The 21,141-nt window shown below is 45.1% G+C and overlaps 1 long non-coding RNA gene across 1 annotated transcript; it reads left to right on the top strand.

Annotated features, from left to right (window-relative positions):
* Nucleotides 1-14,413: 14,413 nt before the first annotated feature.
* On the top strand, nucleotides 14,414-18,406 carry LOC310918143. The gene is made up of 3 exons (XR_014591601.1): nucleotides 14,414-14,526; nucleotides 15,277-15,355; nucleotides 18,371-18,406. It is a non-coding gene; the product is annotated as an uncharacterized lncRNA (long non-coding RNA).
* The last annotated feature ends 2,735 nt before the right edge of the window (nucleotides 18,407-21,141 follow it).

Genomic DNA, 21,141 nt, shown 5'->3' with positions numbered 1-21,141 from the left:
TGGGGCCAAACTGGGGCAGACTGGGGCAGACTGGGGCCAAACTGGGGCAGACTGGGGCAGACTGGGGCAGGCGGAGCCGAACTGGAGCCAAACTGGAGCCAAACCCGACCGAGTGAAACCGATGCGACACGAACACGACCTGAGCAGACAGAGGGAACCCGAACGAGGCCAAGGAACCCAAACATGCACAACAGAACCCGACTTGACCGGAACACGAACCGGGCAGAGCCGAAGGGACCCGAAAGACCAGAAAATGGCTCGGGAGAAGCCGAAAAGACGTGAATTCACCTGGAAGAACCCGAAGGCATCTGGCAACTGGGGGGTGACTTTAGTTTCCCATGGAAAAGGGCAACTCCTCACGGCGAAATCACACCCTAGACTGGAACTGGGCATCTGCCTGCAAAAATTCTGAACGTAGCAGGATTTTTCCGACAAGATGCCACAAGTTGGAACGCTAGATATCCCTCAACTAGCAAAGCGAGTCCCCGCTGCCTCCGTGCTCCTTTTCCATGGCAGAGCTATCAGCAGCTGCCAGCTCTCTTTGGCCGAGAAAAGCAACTCTGCACACAGAGCTTGGGGCCTCTCAAGGGGGGGTTCTGTAACTTTGCTTGCAGCAGCACCTTGGTGTGTTTTCTGTGTTCTCCAAGTGAAAATAAGCCTGTCCGGAGCCCGTGGTAGCTCCAGCTGCTTTGGAACACATTCTGCGGCACAGAATACCGAAGTGGGAAACACCAAGGTGGAAATGGAGAAAACTAAGGCAGAAATTTAAAAAATCGAGGCAGAAATGGGAAACAAGAGGGCAATAATGGGAAACGACAAGGTGGGAATGGAAAAAAACCACGGCGGAAATGTGAAAACCGAGGCGGAAATGGAAAACACGGGAAGGAAATGGCGAAAATCAGGGCAGAAATTGGATAAACCAAGGCGGAAATGGGAAAAGCCAAGGTGGAATTTGGGAAAACCAAGGCGGAAATGGGGAAACACAGGGAGGAAATGGGGAAAACCAAAGCAGAAGTGGCAAAAATCAAGGAGGAAGTGGTGAAAACACGGGGAGGAAATGTGGAAAACCAGGGGAAGGAAATAGGAAAAACCAAGGTGGAAATGGGGAAAAACACGGGGAGGAAATGGGGAAAAACACGAGGAGGAAATGGGGAAAAACATGGCAGAAATGGGGAAAAACAAGATGGAAACCGGGAAAACCAAGGTGGAAATGGGTTAAATCAAGGTGGAAATGGGGAAAATCAAGGCGGAAATGGAAAAACCAAGGTGGAAATGGGGAAAATCAAGGTGGAAAATCAAGGTGGAAACCAAGGTGGAAATGGGGAAAAACATAGGGAGGAAATGGGGAAAAACACGAGGAGGAAATGGGGAAAAACATGGCAGAAATGGGGAAAAATAAGATGGAAACCGGGAAAACCAAGGTGGAAATGGGTTAAATCAAGGTGGAAATGGGGAAAATCAAGGTGGAAATGGGGAAAATCAAGGTGGAAACCGGGAAAACCAAGGTGGAAATGGGGAAAAACCAAGGTGGAAATGGGGAAAAACATGAGGAGGAAATGGGGAAAAACACAGGGAGGAAATGGGGAAAAACAGAGCAGAAATGGGGAAAACCAAGGTGGAAATGGGAAAAAATGGGGAGGAAATAGGGAAAAGCAGAGCCTCCAGGTGCCATAGCAATGTTTTCTCTCCCATCAGAAACTGAGACAATCACGCAAGGGAGGAGATCTCCTGAGTGAGCAGGCAGAAGGAAGGTCTGGCTGATGTTTGGATGTTACAGTAATGTTGGTGAAAAACTCACCTGAGATCACCCTTGCTAGAGAAAAGGTGGGCTTGGTACTGGACAAATCCTTTTTAGGAAATATCTGAAGTTAAAAAAAAAAAAAAAATTGTTGCTCGCCTTCAGTAAGGAAAAATATCCACGTGGTGTTGGGGATGGATTTGAAAGCAATGGGATTCCATCCTATGGTGTGTGATTGCCTTGAAGAGGTTTTCTCTCACATCCTGTGTTTCCTTTCTGTCCAGGGAACTCATAGAGAGGATGCTACACCTCCAATAACAATTTCACACCAAGTGTCCTTGTCCTTGTATTTCCACAACACGTCATCTTTGCCTTTCTTTCAAATCAGAGAATTCTAAATTGTCTTTTTTATTCTTGTTATTCAGCACAATGCAAGAAAAAGGGGTTTGCATTGGAGGAAAAGAAACCTCCGTTCTAATCTTATTTCTGCTGCTTAGTCCATGAAAAGTGGTGTTGGTGGTATTGTGACTTACCTTGGGTGGTGCAAACTGTACCTGCAGTTTTAGCTCCTGATGAGGTTTCAGTGCATTTCTCCCCTTGTGGCAAGAATAAGGAGTAGCAGAAAGGTCATCAAATGCACCAATGAAAAAAGGAATTAAACTACGGAGAGAGTTAAAGCATTGTGCTGCCTGGTTTAAAGTCATATGCTGTGAAAGGATTGATTCCTCTTGGCGTCGGTGTCGGGTGCATGGAGACGGAATGATCTTGCAGCTGCAATTGCTAAATTGCTAAAGGAACTCTGTAAAATAGGCTTGATGATTTGACTAGTAATAATTGTCGTTTTAGTAGCAATCCCCTGTAGATCCCCTTGGCTCCATCCTGCCCTGATTGACACCACTGCCATGGCAATTTCCAAACCTTGTCTGTTTCTTGGAAACCTCAAGGCTAATATTTGTCCTTTTTGCTGTTTTTTTTTTTTTTTTTTTTTTTTTTTTTTTTCCCTGGTCTCATGACCTGACAAACCTGAGGGGAGCAGAGAGACCTGCCAGGAGCCCATGGTCCAGTTTTTGGAGGTGCTGTGCAGAGCAGGGAGTTGCGCTCGATGATCCATAGAGGTCATTTCCAAATTGAGCTGTTCTGTGATTCTTTGATCAAACTAAGGGAGGGCAGCGTCTGCTTTGAGAAATAACCCGGCTGTGGAGATGGCAGCCGTTGGAAATTCAGGCTGGTGTGTGCTGGCTGTGATCTTCCCAGCAGGGCCACGCAGGGAGGGAGGGCACAGCCCCTCCTCTGCCTCCCAGCCCGAGCTCACAGGCTGCTGGGGGCTTTCATGGCACCAAGCCCCATTCTCCTCCAGTGCCAGTCGTGTCCTTTTGGAGGCAAATGGGACTAAACCCCATCCTCCCTCCTGATGTGCATTCCTTACCTGTCTGCATCCATTTCATCTGCCACTGTAACCTGCAGGATTCCTTCTGGCCTCTTGCTCCCCTCTCCAGGGTGAGTTCCCTGGTGTCCTGGCACAGGTGCCCTGCTCTTGGAAGCAGCGGGTCACCCTGTGCCACCCCAGCTGTCAGGACAAATGCACAGAATGCTGCCACCAGCCACCCTCGTCTGGACAGTGCTCCCAGGATCTGGGCCACTGTCCTGCTGAAACTCATCCCTGGCTGTTGGGAAAGATGGGACAGGAAGGACTTATGGATATGATTGTCTGGTAAGAAATACTGGAGATGTAAAACCTGTGAGTGAAATAGAAATGAAGGGCAGCTTTGAGATGTGATCATGGCAGGCAGGAAAACGGTGATTAGCTGGAGATGAGTCGAAGGACAAGAAAACAAAAGGGCTCAGGAATGTAGCCTTTCCACCTGCCGAGGTGTCAGGGAGAAAACAGATAAGAAAAGTAGTCTTTAGCATTTAGAATATAAAATGACATGGTAATAGAGCAGTTCTTATAGGCTGCACGCAAAGTTTGTAGGTTTTGTATCTTGCACGGGTTGGTCGCTGTAAATTAGAATATTCAACACAAAAATGAATATAATGTATTGTAACAGCGTGCTCCCTCTCTTGCTCCTGCTTTTTCCCCCCATGCTCTCTTGCTCTTGCCCTCTCTTGCCCTCTCTTGCTCTTGCTTTTCCCCCACACTTTTTCTGCCCTCTTTTCCCCTACTGCGTTGCTTGCTCTCTTCCCCCTACTCTTACCCCGTTTCTACCCCTTAGATCTACCCCATCTCTCTCTCTCCCCTTCCTCTCTTTTGGGGCTTTGCTTCAGCCCAGGCTGGTGGCTGAAGGCAGGTCCTCTTTACCCTCGACCCTTGTAATAAAACCCCGTGTTTCTAGAATATCTCAGCTCTGCAGAGTTCCTTCTCCCTGCCGTCCACGGATGATACTCCACCTGGCCCTGCTGGGTGGCAGCCCCTTGCCCCATTTTGGGGTGTGAAGGGCTGCCCAGCAGACGGGACCCCAGTGTCAGGGGGTGACCTGGTGAAATCCCACAGGCACAGCTTGTGTCCCCAGTGGGCCCTGTGTGCAGTGAGTGTTACACAGCCAGGCTGGCACTGCTGGGGCAGGGGGTTCTAGGGGTGCACGAGCTCTCAGGGGGTGATGGACATGGGGACCATATGCCAGTGGATGTGGGGACAATGTGCCACCCCCACCCACCAGGATGGGAGATACCCTGGCTGCTGCAAGGCCTGGAGAATGCAGGGACTGGCCCCACTGGGGCAGACTGGGCTGGGGGGGATGATACTGGGTTGTTGGTTGTTCTTGGTCCAGACTGGGAAGTAGAGGCAGTGCTAGAGTAGCTCCTCTCCAGGCTGTTCCCAACCACTCCAAGGCCACTGTGGGTTATTCTGTAATGAGCAATAGCTCAGGGAGTGACCCTGGTCCCCTGTCCTCACACAGGATGCTCCAGCCAGCCCAGACCCAGCACCTCATGCCCAACCTGAGCAGGGACCTGCTTCTCTTGGACAAGGATCACAGAGTCCCACTCTCAAGGCCAGGGATGAGTCATCCCCTGAGCAGAGCAGGGGGATCACCCTAAAGGAACAACAGCACCAAAGAGGTTTCTGCTTCTTGTCCCTCTCTCCAGGCCTCATCCTGCTATTGATAAAAATGAAAATTAGGTATGTTGGAGATCTGAAGAGTTGAAACCCTTAATTGTCATGGAATAAGTGTATTAATATTTTCAATGTAATAATTTTAAATTGTAATGTAACAGTAAGGAGCCACCTCCGTGGTCCCCCTGAGGGGAGCAGTGAAGGGGGGCTTGCTTGGTCGCTGGAGACTCCCGGCGAGGAAAGAGTTCTCCAGCTTTGCAGGAACTTCCTGCTGCAGAGCTGACCAAGACTCTCCTCCTCAAGGGCAAACCCGGTTGCTGGCCCCTCGAGACACCCTTGTAAGAGCTGATTAATAAAGGCATTTTAAGGAGAAAAATATTATCTCCGCCCATTTTTAACACTATGGTGCTGGAAGGGATCAGGAAGGCTTCCCCTCCTCCTCCACTTGGCACAGGGCCCCTTCCCTTGTCATTGTGCCAGGAGAAGACAGGGATGTAGGACAATCCCTGGTACTTGATCCTCCCCTCACTTTGGGCTCTCCAGGTGCAGTTCCTCAAGGGGAGGGTAAGCCCAAGGCTCTGCTGGGCAGAGTGTCTTGCCCTTATTATGAGCTCACATATTTCGGAGTAGCTACAGGAAGTAACTCAGCTCTATCCTACCCAAAGCCAGCACAGACCCTCTCTAGGTGTGTGTGCTGTGGGTATCTGGAGAGGCTCCTGCACCAGTGAGGGAGGCCCCCGTTCTCCTGTCTGTACAGGTGAAAAAGCAAATGCATAGGCTGGGCCTGATGTACAATTTATTGTATTTTATGTTTTCGCTTCTTCCTTGAACTCATCTCCAGGTAAAAGTGTGTGGATGAGCTTTGTTTACCCAAAAGGGGAATTAGCTCAGTTGCCATGCTGCTCTGTCACTTGGCATGTGACAGGTGGGGGCATTGGTGGCTCCGTTCCACAGCGTTTTTAAGGCCAAGGGCCATGTTGGGTGAAAACACCAAGGTGAGTCAGGATGTCGATGTACTGGAGGGTAGGAAGGTTCTGTGGAGGGATGTTCATGTACTGGATTGATGGTGTGAGGTTCAAGAAGAGCAAGGCCTGGGTCCTGCCCTGGTGTCCCAAGGAGCCCCTGCAGTGCTCCAGGCTGGGCAGAGTGGCAGGAAAGCCGCCCAGCAGGAAAGGCCCTGGAGGTGCTGCCGACAGTGGCTGAATGTGAGCCGGTGTGTGCCCAGGTGGGCAAGGAGACCAGTGGCACTCTGGCCCTCTGTGTCAGCAGTGTCCTGTCAGCAGGACCAGGGCTGGGATTGTCTCCCTGTGCTGGGCACTGGGGAGGCCACACTTTGAGGGGTGTTTCTAGTTTTTAGCCCCTCACAACAGGAAGGACATTGAAGTGTTGAAGCCTGTCCAGGGATAGGCAATGGCACTGGGAAAGGCTTTGGAGCACCAGCCTGGTGAGGAGCATATCCCTGAGCCGTGGGGTCTCTGTCTGGAGGAAAGGAGGCTCGGGGAAGACTTTGTCACTCTCTACAACTCCCTGACAGGAGGTTGTGGCCAGGTGGGGTCAGTCTCCTCTCCCAAGTCACAAGCATAGAGTCACAGAATCAAACAGGTTGGAAAAGACCTTGGAGATCATCAAGTCCATCCTATGAACAGGACAAGCGGAAATATCCTCAACTAGCACCAGGGGAAGTTTAGATTGGATATTAGGAAGAATTTCTCCATGGAAAGGCTTGTCATACACTGGAAGGGGCTGCCCAGGGAGGTGGTGGATTCACAGTTCCTGGAGATGTTTAACAAAGGTGGGGATTGGTCATAGGCTGGACTCAATCTTGGAGGTATTTTTGTGTGTAACCAATTCTGTGATGATTCTATGAAAAATGTACCAAACCCCAGGTGGGCATTGACTTCTCAGAGCTGCCAATTCTGAGGAATTTCCTTTAGGGAGAATCACAGATGAAATCTCTCAAGGAAACTAGAAATCAAATGGGACAAGCGAGCTCTTCACTGCAAGTTCATCCATCAGCTGGTGTTTGTGATCTGGCTCCAGCTTTCCCCTCTTGTTCTCAATGGCCCAAGAGGTTGATGAGTTTGGATGGGAACTGATTTATTTGGGAGCTGCTTGTGGCTATTAAGTCATAGACTCAGATGTGACTGGGGAGACCCTCAGCTCCTCAGCCCTGGTGATGGCATGAGAGGTGACAGGTTCTGTCCACCCTTTGTCAGAGCAGAGCCTGGAGCTGGGGACACACCTGCCCCAGGTATCCCTGTTTTGTTCCACCTGTGCTCCCTCCTGGGTCACCTCTGAACCCTACAAGTGTCAGGTGAGTTTAGAACCATCTCTGAACTGCAACACCTGCATTTTTGCCAGGCGATGTTTGGCAGCAGCATTTTTGGAAATACTCCTGAAGCTCTGGGGTGCAGGTGGGTGTTATTTGCCTTGCACAGCTCAGGGGTCAGGTGTCCCTCTGCTCACCTTCCCCACAAACACCACAGGGACACGAGCCACCAACTCTTACTGAAATGTTTATTAAGATCAAACTTCAGAACAATGGATTGGAACACAATGTCTCGTGGAGTAGAATATTTCTAAACTGATTTTTTTTCTTTTCTATGCATAAATGAAAAAAAAACAAATCAAGATTATACAAAAAAAAGAACAGAAAGTGCAGAACACAATAAAACAGTTCTCATGCAACAATTTTTTTTGACCTTTAAACAGAAAATAAGCTCAACAATGTAGAAATAAAAATCATACATACATTAAAAAGTCTGTGGAAGGAGATGAACTGGCTGAGCCACCAAAAGTCATCTAAATCTCAAGCACTGATTCCTGCATATTCAATCCTCATTTATACCAAGCCCTTTGAAGGCTAAAGAAGTTTTTTAAGAGTTCCACAGTCAGCTGAGCCATACAGCAGAAAACACAAACAGTGCTTTAGATCTGCTGGGAGCCTGAACAGGGTCTGATACAGTTTTTGCAGCATCTCCTGTTGTCCCAAACTGCAATTAGGATTGCAAATAACTGGAGACCAAGGTTAGGAAAGTGAAGAAGAAAAATCGTCAATATTTTGTGCTGATTTATTGGAAGGCTTCAAAATAAGCCTATAACCTTATAAATAACCTATAAAGCCAGAGGTTTGCTTGCCAGGATCAATGGCTCATGACCTAAACTACTCTATGGAACTGAGAGCTTCTTATCACCTAAAATCTTGTAAGATGTTGGAGTCCAGGGCATCCCTCTGGGCGCCCTGGGAAGTCACAGACCTCGGTAGAGAGGCCTGGGACCCGAGGAAGAGGGTCTGGGGTCTGTGCAGGGGGGTTTGGGGTCTGTGCAGGAGGGTCTGGGGTCTGTGCAGGGGGGTCTGGGGTCTGTCCAGGAGGGTCTGGGGTCTGTGCAGGGGGGTTTGCCTGGCACAGAGCCCAGGAAGACACAATCTTTGATTTTAGTCCGTGTGAAAAAATCTAACAGAGAGAAGAATTGCAAGTCACAAAGGTGTTACTGAGAGTAGTGTAGTTTATCACTGTGCAGAAGATTTTTTAGTTTTGGATTTTTAGAATGTAGATGCAAAGGGACAAGATGGAGATTTTAGGGCAGTGCCCTGGATTCTTCTTCTTCTCCCTTGGCATCCATCTTCTGCAGTGACGTGGGCACAAAGTAGTTTCAGTGGATTGGATCAAAGTAGACATGACCCTGTTAGTATAGGTGATAGACATTGGCACAGAATTGTAAATAATGGGTAGTTATCTGTATAAGAGGTAGCGACCTCCCATCACACAGGGGGAGTCACCTTGTGTCCAGGCTGCTGTGAACTTCTTGGCTGGACACTGCGAATTGTAAGATAAGAACTAATAAACAACGCGAGAAACCAGAAAACCAAGACCTTGAGACTCATCATCATTCTCTCGCGCCGAACACCGAGCACCGAGCTCAGCACAGAACACAGAGACACAGAGTCAGACAGCAGACCCTGAATCCTTCAGAGGTCAAGAGGGAAAATCACTCCCTCGAGACCACATGAACCACCAGCCAGCTTTGGAATCTCGGGTGAGGAAACAACCAGATTAAACCCGAGAGTAAGACGATTGCAGTCTAACATCTTGCAAACATCTAGAAGAAGAGAAATAAGTCTTGGAGACACAACAACTAAATACAATTGATGACAACTAAATACAATCGATATCGAACCACACAGTCAACCCCAGGACAATGCCAAATGACAGCAACTGAAATAAATAATATTTATTGTTTGGATAAATTAAAAAAAAAACAACAAACCCTAAATGTCATCTATCTGAATAGTTTGTCCTCTGCAGTTTGCAGAGAATTGAAGCCTGGCTTTCCAGTCTGGCTTTAACAGGCTGAGCCAAGGTAACTTTCCACTCATTTCCCTCAATTAGTAGACCTGTTTCACAATTCAGCTGCATCTAATCCCAAAAAAAGAGAGCCAAGAGGATGATATTAGGTGCTAAGTTCCTTTTGTTTGCACCAGTCCAATCATTTTGTAAACATTTTCCTAAACGTACTTGCTGTCACCTCTCCTACAATAAATTTACAAAGAGATTGTAGATTAAATTTATAGTAAACTATGTTCAAGGGAAACAACTATTTTTACCAGCTTTGATGAGGGGCTCAGGAAAAAATTATTTTCCCACATAGTTTTTGATAAACAAATATTAACTGTGTTCTGGACTTTTTCAATACCGGGTCTAAGAAAAGCACGAGAAAAAGTGAAAAGATAAATAATATTAATAACATTGTTATTAATACCAGTTACAGCTAGGATCGCACAATACTCAGCACACTGCTCTAACTCCTGAGTTCAAATAATAACAGGCAAGATGGACAGAGCTCAAGTGCAAGGGTTGTGGAGATTTCTAATGATTATAACATTAAATATGAGGTAAACCAAGTGCAGAACATTATCTCTACTTCCTACATTAAAATCTCCAAGCAGGGGATGCTTGTAGGGGAATTCCTTGCTATTTACCAGGATGGGGCTGAGGAACCAGGTGAGGCTCAGGAAGACCTGAAACGAAGACAAAAAAAAATGATGGGAAGGTTATGTGGTGCACGCCAAACATTTCACTCCATGCACGAAGTTTTATTACAGCATTGAAAATGGTAAATTTGGGGTAATTTACCTACAGTGAATTCTCTCCCACATTAAAAGCTCTTTTAAGATTCTTTAGCAATGGTTTAAAAAAACAGCTAAGGAAAGCACAGATTTACCTTTCAAATACCTGGGCAATAAGAAGGGAACAATTGGAGTATTTCTGCTACTGAATCCTCTATTGATTCATGGAACATAAACCCAAAGACTGTGGGGTGCTTGGAAGCTGCCTGGCTGTCATATACACAGATCCCTTGCTCAACAAAGCCTTTAAGATTCACAATTGAGCATTACAGTGGTGCTGTTTTCATCTAAGACAGACCACCTCCACGAAAGAGTTATTAAAGATTTAATGGATTGAAAGTGAAGGACAAGAACTCGAATGTCTTATGAAATGTCCCATTTCTAAGCACAAAAAATGAAAGACGGACAATAAAAACGACAGTTAGCAATTATTCATCAACTCAGGTAAATCTAAGGTTTGCTCATCCCCCACTGTCTTTGCTTTCTTTAAGAACAAAGATGACCATTCATAGGATCAGATGGGAAAAAAAAGTTAAAATTTACTACGTAGCACTTACTAGAAAACAACAACTTGCTAGAAATAATAATTTCTGGAGAAGAAGAGCTGCCAAGCCCTGCTCTCCACATCCCCAGCACGGAGCAGTGGCCTGCAGGTGGCAGCCTGGCCTCAGGGACCTGCCTCCCGCTCTGACACCGCTCTTAGAAAAACCTTAAAAACAAAACAATCTGTTTCTTGCAGTCCAACTGATGCCAAGACAAGAAAAACTCAGTGTCTTTATCCCAGGAAGGAAAACCATTTATTATCCAAACTCATCTATGGTGAGTGCAAGCAGCATTTGACCTTTGCTGGGGAGATCAACCTGTACCTTGTGCTCCCTGTTCAGCACACTGAGGCATCCATTACCGAGCAGTATTGTACCAATCCCTGCTCAAAACAGCCTCTGATGTAAATTTGGAAGTTTAATCTGCTGCTGTTTAAAGTAGCACCAAATCTTGACTAGCAAAACTGACTTTTTCCATGAGACAGATTTTCCCAAGAGTGTTGCACACTGTGGTGATACAGAGTTTATATTATAGAAAATAAGCTCTTTTTTTTTGGAATGAATAACCAATTTCATCGTCAGGATTCAAAACCCAGGTCTGAGGCCAAGGTCTGTGTGATTTCAGTCAACTTTGGCTAATGAACAAGCCAACAATGACAGCTACCCTGATGAGTCCAGAGTTATTGGAAGAGCCCTGTCCCTGCTGAAACTTCCCAATCTGTGTTTGTGTTGTGGTTTGAAAGCAAAATGAATGAGAGGCTCCAAGTCAGAGATATAATTGAATAAGAAGAAAGGTAAAAAGGTAAAAGTAAAATAAAATAAATGCAATAACACAAAGGATCACTGACAGAGTCAGAATACAACCTGAGCAGGATGGTGGAAGCAGTCCAGGTGAAGTGCTCTTCCTGAAGCAGTGATCCTGTAGAAAGGTCTGGGAGCTCTGCTCCACTGGGAATCCAGTGGATTAGTGCCCTTGCACTGTCCCACATACCAGCTTATATCCAGCTGAGAATGCTTGGCTCCTCCCCCTGGGCAGAGCATCTCACAATAGCATGAGGAGTGTGAAATGGGTCCTTGATGGCCCATTAACAGAGATAACCCCTGGAGGGAGTTACCTGTGACTCATGGGCCATTAGCAGGAGACACCCCAAAGGCGTTAATGGGCCATTAGCAGAAGAGGCAGGGGGCTTGGGAAAACACTAGCCCACCTGGTTTCAACAGTTCATGAAGATGGTGATAGAATAAATACTTTGTGTACATCCTACACTGCAACCCAGGACAGTTTGCCATGAGCCTTGTGCCACAGGGAATGGCACCATGGTTCAGCCACCTTTCCTCGTTTCAGGCAGCTGCAGGCCTGTACTGAGGCCAATACTCCACATCAGTACTTAGCATGGAACTGCTGATTCCTTTTGCACAGGATTTGGATCTTTAGGAAAGGGCTGTGTTTGTACAGGTGGCACTGTGTTCACAAAATGAATCAAATCACTATCTCCTGCTTAGCTTTTCTTCCTGTTTGGTGATGTCTTGGCTGACATGGACGTTTTAGCTGAGATATAACTCTGTGTGTACTTGCATATTAGACCTAAAGCTCTTGTCCAAGAAGCCACGGTGTCTCCAGACTGCAGCATTTATTTGCACCATCCAGCTTCTCTTCCCAAACACTATCAAAGATGCAAGTTAGGAAGACAGCAATTCAAGCAGAAGTGCAAGGAAAACTTCCATCTCCCTGTGGTTTTAACACTCCCTTTAACTTCACCAGGTTCAACAGCTTCCCAAGTGCACAAGCAGGATCAGGCACCTCCTGCTGAACTGGCATCTCACCTGTCCAGGATGTTGACACCAGCGCATGAGCTGACTTCAAATTAATTAATGATGGGGAAGAGGAAACATTTGGTTCAAGTAAAACTGAAAGGCTTGGCATGATTAATTTAGGGAGAATGATTTTTCTGCAGGACACAGAAGGAAAGGCAATGTGTAAATACTCATCCCATTCTGCCTGTGAGTTATGAGCTGGGATGTCTCAATTGAGCTCATCCACCAGTAAACACTTGCGAGGCGCTGGGAAGGTTTTGCAGTAAATCACACAGAGACTTTAAATAAACACAGGGGTGAAGGCTGGCAAGAGCTCTGTCATCAGCCCAACGAGCCTCATCACATCCCATGTGAATAAACAATCTAATAGACATATTTAAGTAAAATGGACACAAAGATTCTCTTTCAATAATCCAACATCCATTGAGACAAACAATTAGTTTTAATGGAGACTCTGAGCAGAAACAGCAAGGAGACACTGGCAGGTCAGGGACAAGCAATAGGAGTGCAAATCAGGGACACCAGGGATTGGCACAGCTCACTGTCCCTCTGTCCTTGAGGCCACCACTTTGTCTCCAGTCTGCAATGACACTTCTCTGTGGCACATACAGATCTTAACAACAACAACAAAAAATCTGGAAACACACAAACAATTTGAAATGATGATTTGAAAAGACTTCTGCAGAGAACTAAAAACTGTTTACAAATATTTCTCCTTCAACTGTAAAACCTGCACATTTCTAAACTGAAGAGATAGGTATTTTTTTATGCTTTATAGCCACAGCTAACTGTCATAAAAATGTCCTAAAATTATTAAAAAAACTCCAGTACTTGACTTCAAGTACTTTCAAGATCAGAACTTTGCATGTAACAAGTCAAAATCAGCTTAAGGTCTGGTTTGGATTTACAGGTCAGTAAAAGGAAGGAAAAAAAGGTTTTTTTACCCAACCTCTGACACATAACTAAAATTAATGAGTTTTATCTTTTCATGCATGAGTCAGAGGAGAGAGGCTGAAATGGCTTTCTTGGGAAGAAATCACAGAAAACACACCAAGGTGCTGCTGCAAGCAAAGCTACAGAACCCCCCCTGAGAGGCCCCAAGCTCTGTGTGCAGAGCTGCTTTTCTCGGCAAAAGAGAGCTGGCAGCTGCTGATAGCTCTGCCATGGAAAAGAAGCAGGGATGCAGCAGAAACTGGCTTCTGGCTGCTGCAGACATGGGAAAACACCAAGTGTGGCAGAATGTGTTCCAGGCCAGTTTTATATTTCTTCTTTTAGTAAAGAAAATTAGGCATAGTGGTAGTAATTGATGTAAATATGCCTAAACTGTCTGTTTGGTCGGGATAACATCCAGTGGACATGTAAAGAAGACCCTGCTATTGATATTCCAACCATCAGCATCTCCCATCTGAAAAAAGCACAGACCAAAGCCCAAGCTGGAGGTGATAATGAAGACACAGCCACAAAACACGCAGACTCCAAAAAGGCAAACCCAAAGAGCGACCATACAAAACAGTTCCTAAAATACAGAAACTAGTTTATGGAAGAATATGAATATTCAACAAACTGATGCAATAGAAAGGGTATTTAACAAAATGTCTCTGATACAGCAAAGTGTGGACTTGACTGAGTGCCAAGTCACCCCAGCTGGCCGTACTTTGCTTTTTTATCTCCTAATTGTCTTAATTTTTTATTAAATCTATCTGTTAAAATTTACCGAAAATGTGAACCTCATTTTTCGCAATCCCACAGGAAGCTCTCTAGACACAGTCCCAGCAATTCCCTGCCCAGCTGTGCTCAGGAGCTCCCAGGAGCTGCTCTAAGAGAAGGGGTTGTGAGCCAGCTGTCACTTGTCCACCCAGTCCCAGGTGACGGGACACCCATCTCAGTTTAAAATATGCTGAAAAACAGTGTGTGTGTCCAGCAAGAAGCGAGGATTGCATTTTCAGGGCTGCTCTTACATCTCTGCCGTACATTAATACTCATTGCCACTAGATGTTTTCAGTGCCAAGGCAGTCCTTGAGCTGTGGGACCCCGGAGTGATTGGCACAGGCATCAGTTGTGCAATCCTCTTTCTGAGGGCACTGAAGTACAATGAAGCAAAGCAGTGGGTCAGAGTTCTGAGCTGGCTTAAAAGGCACCACTGACATGGCTAACAGAACAAACTCCTCTGAGTATTTCTGGTCTTACGAATATTACTGGGATTACATAGATCCGGTTCCAGTAGATGGAAGTAAGTTGGAGGTTAATAAATGTAAGTATTGCGGAGTCGTAGGTGCTAATCTAGCACAGGGGAAATGTTGCATGGCTTGTCTCGCTGACCTGCTTTTGTTTCCTTGCAATAGAGTCCATATAGTTTGTGTGAATGAGTGTCTGCCTAGCAGGCTGGCAAGTTAATAATGCACACTCTGGGCTTTGTCTTACAGTATTTGAAGCTGTAAGACTGCTGACACTAATTCTTGTTTACAAGATTTTTTTTTTTTTTTTTTTTTTTTTTTTTTTTTTTTTTTTTTTTTTTTTTTTTGAGTAATTTGCTAAGGGGAAATTTGATGACTTGCTTTGAATCTGTAGTGTGGGGTGCTGCTGTGCTACTGTCACCAAAGTTCACTGAAAGAGCAGAGGTCTTCATAAACATATTGTGTGTTCCTGTTGGGACAAGGCTGACATTGCAACTGGTAAACATTCAGACTTTTAGTAAAGGAAATGTATGTTCCACTAGCCAGGAACAATAAGCTGCAGTCATACTCTTTTAGCTTTCCTCCTTTGATTTAGTGCTGCTGAACTAATAAAGGAATAATATCCATTATCGTGAAAACGCTTTGCTGTTGTGGAAACTGATTCTGCTGGGCTTTGCAGTTTATTTTCAAAGGATATGAAGTAGCATTCACCCAACTCACCTTTGCAATAGCTCATTCCATTTCACACCTGGCTTTGCACAGTGAAACAGCAATGTCTTTTTACGGCTACTTACAGCAAAAATTTTTGGGTTTTTTTCTAATGTAAGTGCACTGGTTAGGTTTTGCTGAAATATAAAGGATCAGCTGGGGATGGTGAACGGACTGACAAAGACCAAGGGAGAGCAGGTAGGGTGTGCTGGAGTCACTTATGCTGCAGGCAGTGCTTCCCCTCGATTTGTGTCAAGCCTCTGCCTGTGGCCATATCTTCAGTTAATTAACAAAGTTATGGGCTTTGCTCATTGCTGTTTAGTTTACTGAAGATGGCTGCAGCTGTTCAGATGTGGTTTTAAGAGACTGAAATAGTTTTTCCCAAGGTTATTACAGTGAAATTATTAAATGCTCCAGGAGAATATGATGGCCTTTCAGAATATGGTCCCTTTGCTTGTTTGGACAGCAGTAAGGAAAAAAGGAGCAGAAATTTACTCTGCACCACCTCTAGAAAAGCTTTTCTGTGCACTCAGATCAGCCGAGGGTTTATTGCCTCCAAACTTGGACACCAAACCTTAAAGAAAGTGGTGTGAACATTCACATCCTTGCAGACAGAAAATCTAGCTCTCTAATGCTGTAGAGCAACATTTGGTGCTGCCAGGACCAGGCAAGTTACAAGCAGCTCCTTTGATTCTCTTAATTTTAAAGTCAGGGCAGATTATTACCCCCCAAATTCCACCAGGGAAACCCCAAACTGCTCAGCTGAGCTAGATGTAAGTCTCTGGCTTGTGGATTGTGTAGCAAAACCCAATAATCAGGAATAAACCTCTCCCCTGTTTTCTCCTTAATAACATTTTTCTACCACTTGGATCACCTGGTGCATAACAAAGGTGGCATTGGTGTTATAGCACTTCCCTCTCTGGCAATTGATAGAGTATTTCTGGTTCTTCAGCTGCCTGTTTTCTTGAAAATTTGTGGAAGCTGTGCTTCTGAGACAAGATGCTCACCACCCTCTGTTAAATTTAATTTAAATTTGTTGACAGTTCTGTGGAGGAAATGACCCCATATGTGCTTATGAATTATCTCATCAGCCTTATTTCCATTAAAAAGCAAAGCAAAATGATTGATGGGGGGTTTTTTTGTCCCACTTGTTCTCTCCCGCTAAAGAAGTAGAGAAGTCTGCCACCTTTCAGGCATTTTTATATTCTGAGGAGATGAAAATAGATATTTTTTTTTCCATGTCAGCAGCCTAGGAGGAATAGAGACTGCAGCCTCTGGGCATTATTATTCTTCCTTCTCCAAATACCAGTGGGTTACAAGTTCTAATGAAAACACCAAGGGAAACAATTCCACAGCCAGTTACAGGGGTTTTTTTTTCCTTGTTTGGAGTAAAAACACTCTGAAGGCTTTTCTGTCTTTGCATAATATTGACATTCTTATACCCTGAGAATTGGGGATTATTGGCTTCATCTGGGGCAGCCCAAGGGAATTGTACAGTTGTCAGAACCCTGGGATGGGATTGCAGTTCCCTAGTTCAGTTTTGCCTGCTAGGCAAATTTTAAAATTTAAAATTAATTTTTTTTAATGTGAAATACAGACCCGAATCTCTGCACTTTTTTTTTTCCTCTGTGGCTGGTTCCTGAAACTTTGTGAGACTGAATTCGTTGCATGAAAATTAAATCTAGACCCAGATAAAAAGCCACGGTCTTGCTTTCTGTCTGTAATGTCGTGCATCTCTCTCCACTTTATATGAAAATAATGAAAAATCTTAATTGGCCCATGAACTAATAGGCTGTTTGAAAACATGCACACACACACACATGCACAAAAGGTGATGGTAAAATTCAGCAATATTAAAGCTTTTTATACATCGGTAAAATATGAAAATATGTTATTCCAGTAAAAAAAAAAAAAAAAAAAAAGTAATTGCAAAATTTAAACCCAGGAAATTTTAGTTCAAGCTCCACCTGGAGCCCTGGAGCCAATTTATTTAGCTTCAATCAATTCCATGAAATGTATTAAAACCGTTTGTAAAAGATGAAGCCAAAATAGCTCTGATAGGGAATTCTGTAAATCCAAACTCTTAATTTCTGTCCCAATGGTGTGGAACACTTTAAAACTTTGGGCTTTTTAAAATGTCCCAGGGCAAAAGAAGAATAAAACCAGCTACCTCTCCCCACTGATATTTCTCAGCAGTCCAGCCAAAACTCGGGTTTCTGATAAAGGTACAGCTGGGCCAGCTCTAGTTTTGGGTTTAAAAGGAGCTCGGCTAATTCCCTGAAGCTCTTTGTGGATTTGATGCCAACACATCCTGAATTTTTTTCACAAAGAAACACTCAATCAAACCTACTGGACCGGTTTCAAAGGACACAATGTTTTCTGTACTTTCAGAGGGAAGATTTATCTTGGTCAATATTTGTCTCTGGAGTCAGTGACCCTTCTTTTTCTACCTCACTGGCAATGAATCCAGGGCAGAGCACCCAAACTTCTCAAGACCACCATCACCACAGTGATCTCAGGAAGGAGCATTTTTGAAGGAGCTCAGGCAATAATTGGCACAGCACTGTAACCTCCATGAAAGAGCAGCTCTCTTTGCTCCTCCAGCCACCTCACACTTCCACTAAACCAACAGCGAACGCACTTTGGCACTTGCAATCCTCTTCTTCCTTAAATCAAGCATTTACTCCTGCCAAAGCAGGCAATGTCTTGCACTATTTTATGGTGGCTGTGGGGGCACTGCAGCTGGACAGGGCAAAGGGCACGTTCTCTTCCACTGCACTGATGTGCTGCGAGGATCACTGGCACTTTGTAACAAACTTCCCTTGCTGTTTCTCTTGGTATAAAATGCTTTCAGGCTGGAATTCTCTTCCCTAGTGCCTCTCCTAAAAGATAATCCTGCAGGATCAGGCAGTAACCGCTCAGCCTTCCTGCACTATGGTTGTGTAAAAGGAACCATATTCAAATATGCACAGTTCTGGTCACCAGAACACTCTCTGGAGGCTTTTCCCAATCCCTCCCTCATCCCTGTTACCAGACACTGTCAGGAGGCTTCCAAGACCTTTGACAAATTGGCACTTGGATTCCTCTCTCTAAAAGGAGAAACTCAATTAATCGAACGGCACACCTTTACTAGAGACGATAAATCATCTCACCGTCTTTTATTTTCGCCACGCAAAAAGCACGTTTGACAGAATTCCTGTGCTGTGTCCACAGACTCCATCGTCATCGCCTTTTGGGTCGGCCTCGCTGCCTTCGTGATGTTCCTTTTCCTTATTTTGCTGTGTATGTCCTGCTCTGGATCAACGCCAGCAAAGTAAGTATAACCAGACACTGGTGTGAAATAAATAAACTGGCAGCTAACATTCGCTGCCTCAAGTGATCCAGCAATGATCACACGACATTTATTGCTGCACAGAGGGGATACTTTTCCTGTCAGTATTTGGCCACTGCTCTTCCTTACTTGATCAGGACACAGAAAATTCTGCTCAGGCAGAGATTCAGGAGGAGGTCACAAATGAGCAGCAGTCAAAAGGAGTACTGAGATTCTTTTATCAGCACCCTAGGGCCTCTGGCGTGCTCAAAAAAAAGGTGACAAAAACAATAGAAAAAGGCAGTTTACCTGAACAAACCACAAAGCAGGAGGTGGACTAACAACACAACACACATGGAAATAACATGAGACTGCAGGATAACAGAGGTATGTCACCAAAAATTTACTGTTCCTAAAAAACTGACAGAAGTCTGCGTACCTGAAAATCTCAGAGTGTTTGGAAGACTTAAAGTATAATTTTTAAAGTTTTTTTTTTCACTTTTCCGTCATGTTACTGAGCAAAATACTTGGCTTAAAAATACATGTATTTATCCCTCATGTATTCAGTTTTGGCCACCAAAGGAGCCATTGTGAACAAGACAAGTCTAGAAATGTTTTCTGGAGTGCCCAGAAATTATTAATGAAAAACAGCATTCAATGAGGTTTAGGCTTTGAAACTGTCCTGTCTTATAATTTTTCTAACCTTGAAACATACTGTAAGAAAACAATTTCAGGATTGAAGAAACCATTAATTAGACCCAGTCACACACAAAACTTGTCCCTTTTCCTTGAGTTCTGTTTGTTTTTTTTAAGTCCCACTTCAATTCCACTTCTCCCTATTCCAGCACCGAAACCCAGTGAAGTGCCTGAAAAAAGCCACCAGTGTAAATTTACAACCCCCTGCCCTGTCAACCTCTCTGTGTGTGTGTCACTGTGTGTGCCCTTGGCAGGACAATCCTCCGATATCTGGATGGAAACCTCACGTCTCTTTTCTTATGATAATCCTGATAACGCTCACCCAACAAATGCACGCTCACGTCACGCCGGTCAAGACTGGAGAACTTTTCCCTTCATCACTTCTGTGCTCATCCATCTCTGTCAGGCCGAGGGACAATGCAGGACCCCAGCTGCTCTCCCAGCTTGCACACGTCCTGGTGAGAGGAGGCAGCTTCTCTGGGCCACCCTCACAGCCCAGAATTCCTCCCCAAAATCCCATCCAGCCCTCCCCCCTGTCCTGTCCTTCCATCCCTTGTCCCCAGTCCCTCTCCAGCTCTCCTGGAGCTCCTTTAGGCCCTGGCAAGGGCTCTGAGCTCTCCCTGGAGCCTTTTCCTCTCCAGGTGAACATTCCCAGCTCTCCCAGCCTGGCTGAGCTGAGGGGCTTCAGCCCTGGGAGAATCTTCACGGCCTCCTCTGTGCTTGTTCCAACCACTCCACGTATTTCTTGTGCTGGACCCCAGGGCTGGGGCAGCTCTGCAGGTGGGATCTCACCTGAGTGGGGGAGAGGGGCAGAATCTGCCCCCCCACCACCTGTTTTGATGCGGCGTTGATGAAATTTTGGTTTTGCATGACACCCATCTCTTCCCCCACAGTGGAACACTGAGGGTTAACTCTATTGGCAAGGGCACACCACCCTCCACAGCAGAGTCCTTTGTTCTTACCTGCACATCTGCACAGAAACAAGTCTCTGTCAAAAGGCCTGTGCAACAGCTCTGTTGGCTGATGCCACAGTGTGATCCTCAGACACGGAGAAGTCCTGGACCTGAATCCGTGACCTGATTGCACTAGACGCTTCTCTGCAATAATGGATGATTTAGTGCCAGTGTTGATGGGTGAGTTAGGGAGAGGAGGGGAAAGCTGATGCCTGTCCAAGCCCTTGTGAAAAATGAGGTTCACTTTTTCAGTAAATTTTAAGAGATAGATTTAATAAAAAATTAAGACAATTAGGAGATAGAAAAGCAAAGTACGCCTGGCTGGGGTGACTTGGCACTCAGTCAAGTCCACACTCTGCTATCTTAGAGACATTTTGTTAAATACCCTTTCTATTGCATCAGTTTGTTGAATATTCATATTCTTCCATAAACTAGTTTCTATATTTTAGGAACTGTTTTGTATGGTCGCTCTTTGGGTTTGCCTTTTTGGAGTATGCGTGTTTTGTGGCTGCGTCTTCACTATCACCTCCAGCTTGGGCTTTGGTCTGTGCTTTTTTCAGATGGGAGATGCTGATGGTTGAAATATCAATAGCAGGGTCTTCTTTACATGTTCACTGGATGTTATCCTGACCAAACAGACAGTTTAAGTATACTACATCAACTACTACCACTATACCCAATTTTCTTTACTAAAAGCAGAAATAAAAAACTTATATTCTATATCCTTACCAGAACATTATTAATCACATAGCACACATCTTGTGAAAAGCCAACTTTATAATATACATTTATAACATCACCGTACTTGTCCGTGTCCAAACCTACACGGTCTGGAATTAGCTTCCCTGTCCTTTGAAAGACCTTTTCAGTTGTATCTTATCTCAGCTTTAGTTGTGTGATTTTTTTTTGGGCAAGGTCAGTCGCAGCACTGCCTAAGAGCGACCTGGCTTGACCAGGTACTGGGACACTGGGACTCTTCCAGCCTCCTCCAATCTCTCTGCTGTTCCAGGGCTGCTTAACAATTA

The sequence above is a fragment of the Zosterops lateralis genome (genome assembly GCF_965231275.1).
Source record: "Zosterops lateralis genome assembly, chromosome: 1".
Taxonomy (NCBI): Eukaryota; Metazoa; Chordata; class Aves; order Passeriformes; family Zosteropidae; genus Zosterops; species Zosterops lateralis.
This window is presented reverse-complemented; position numbering and strand designations above follow the sequence as displayed.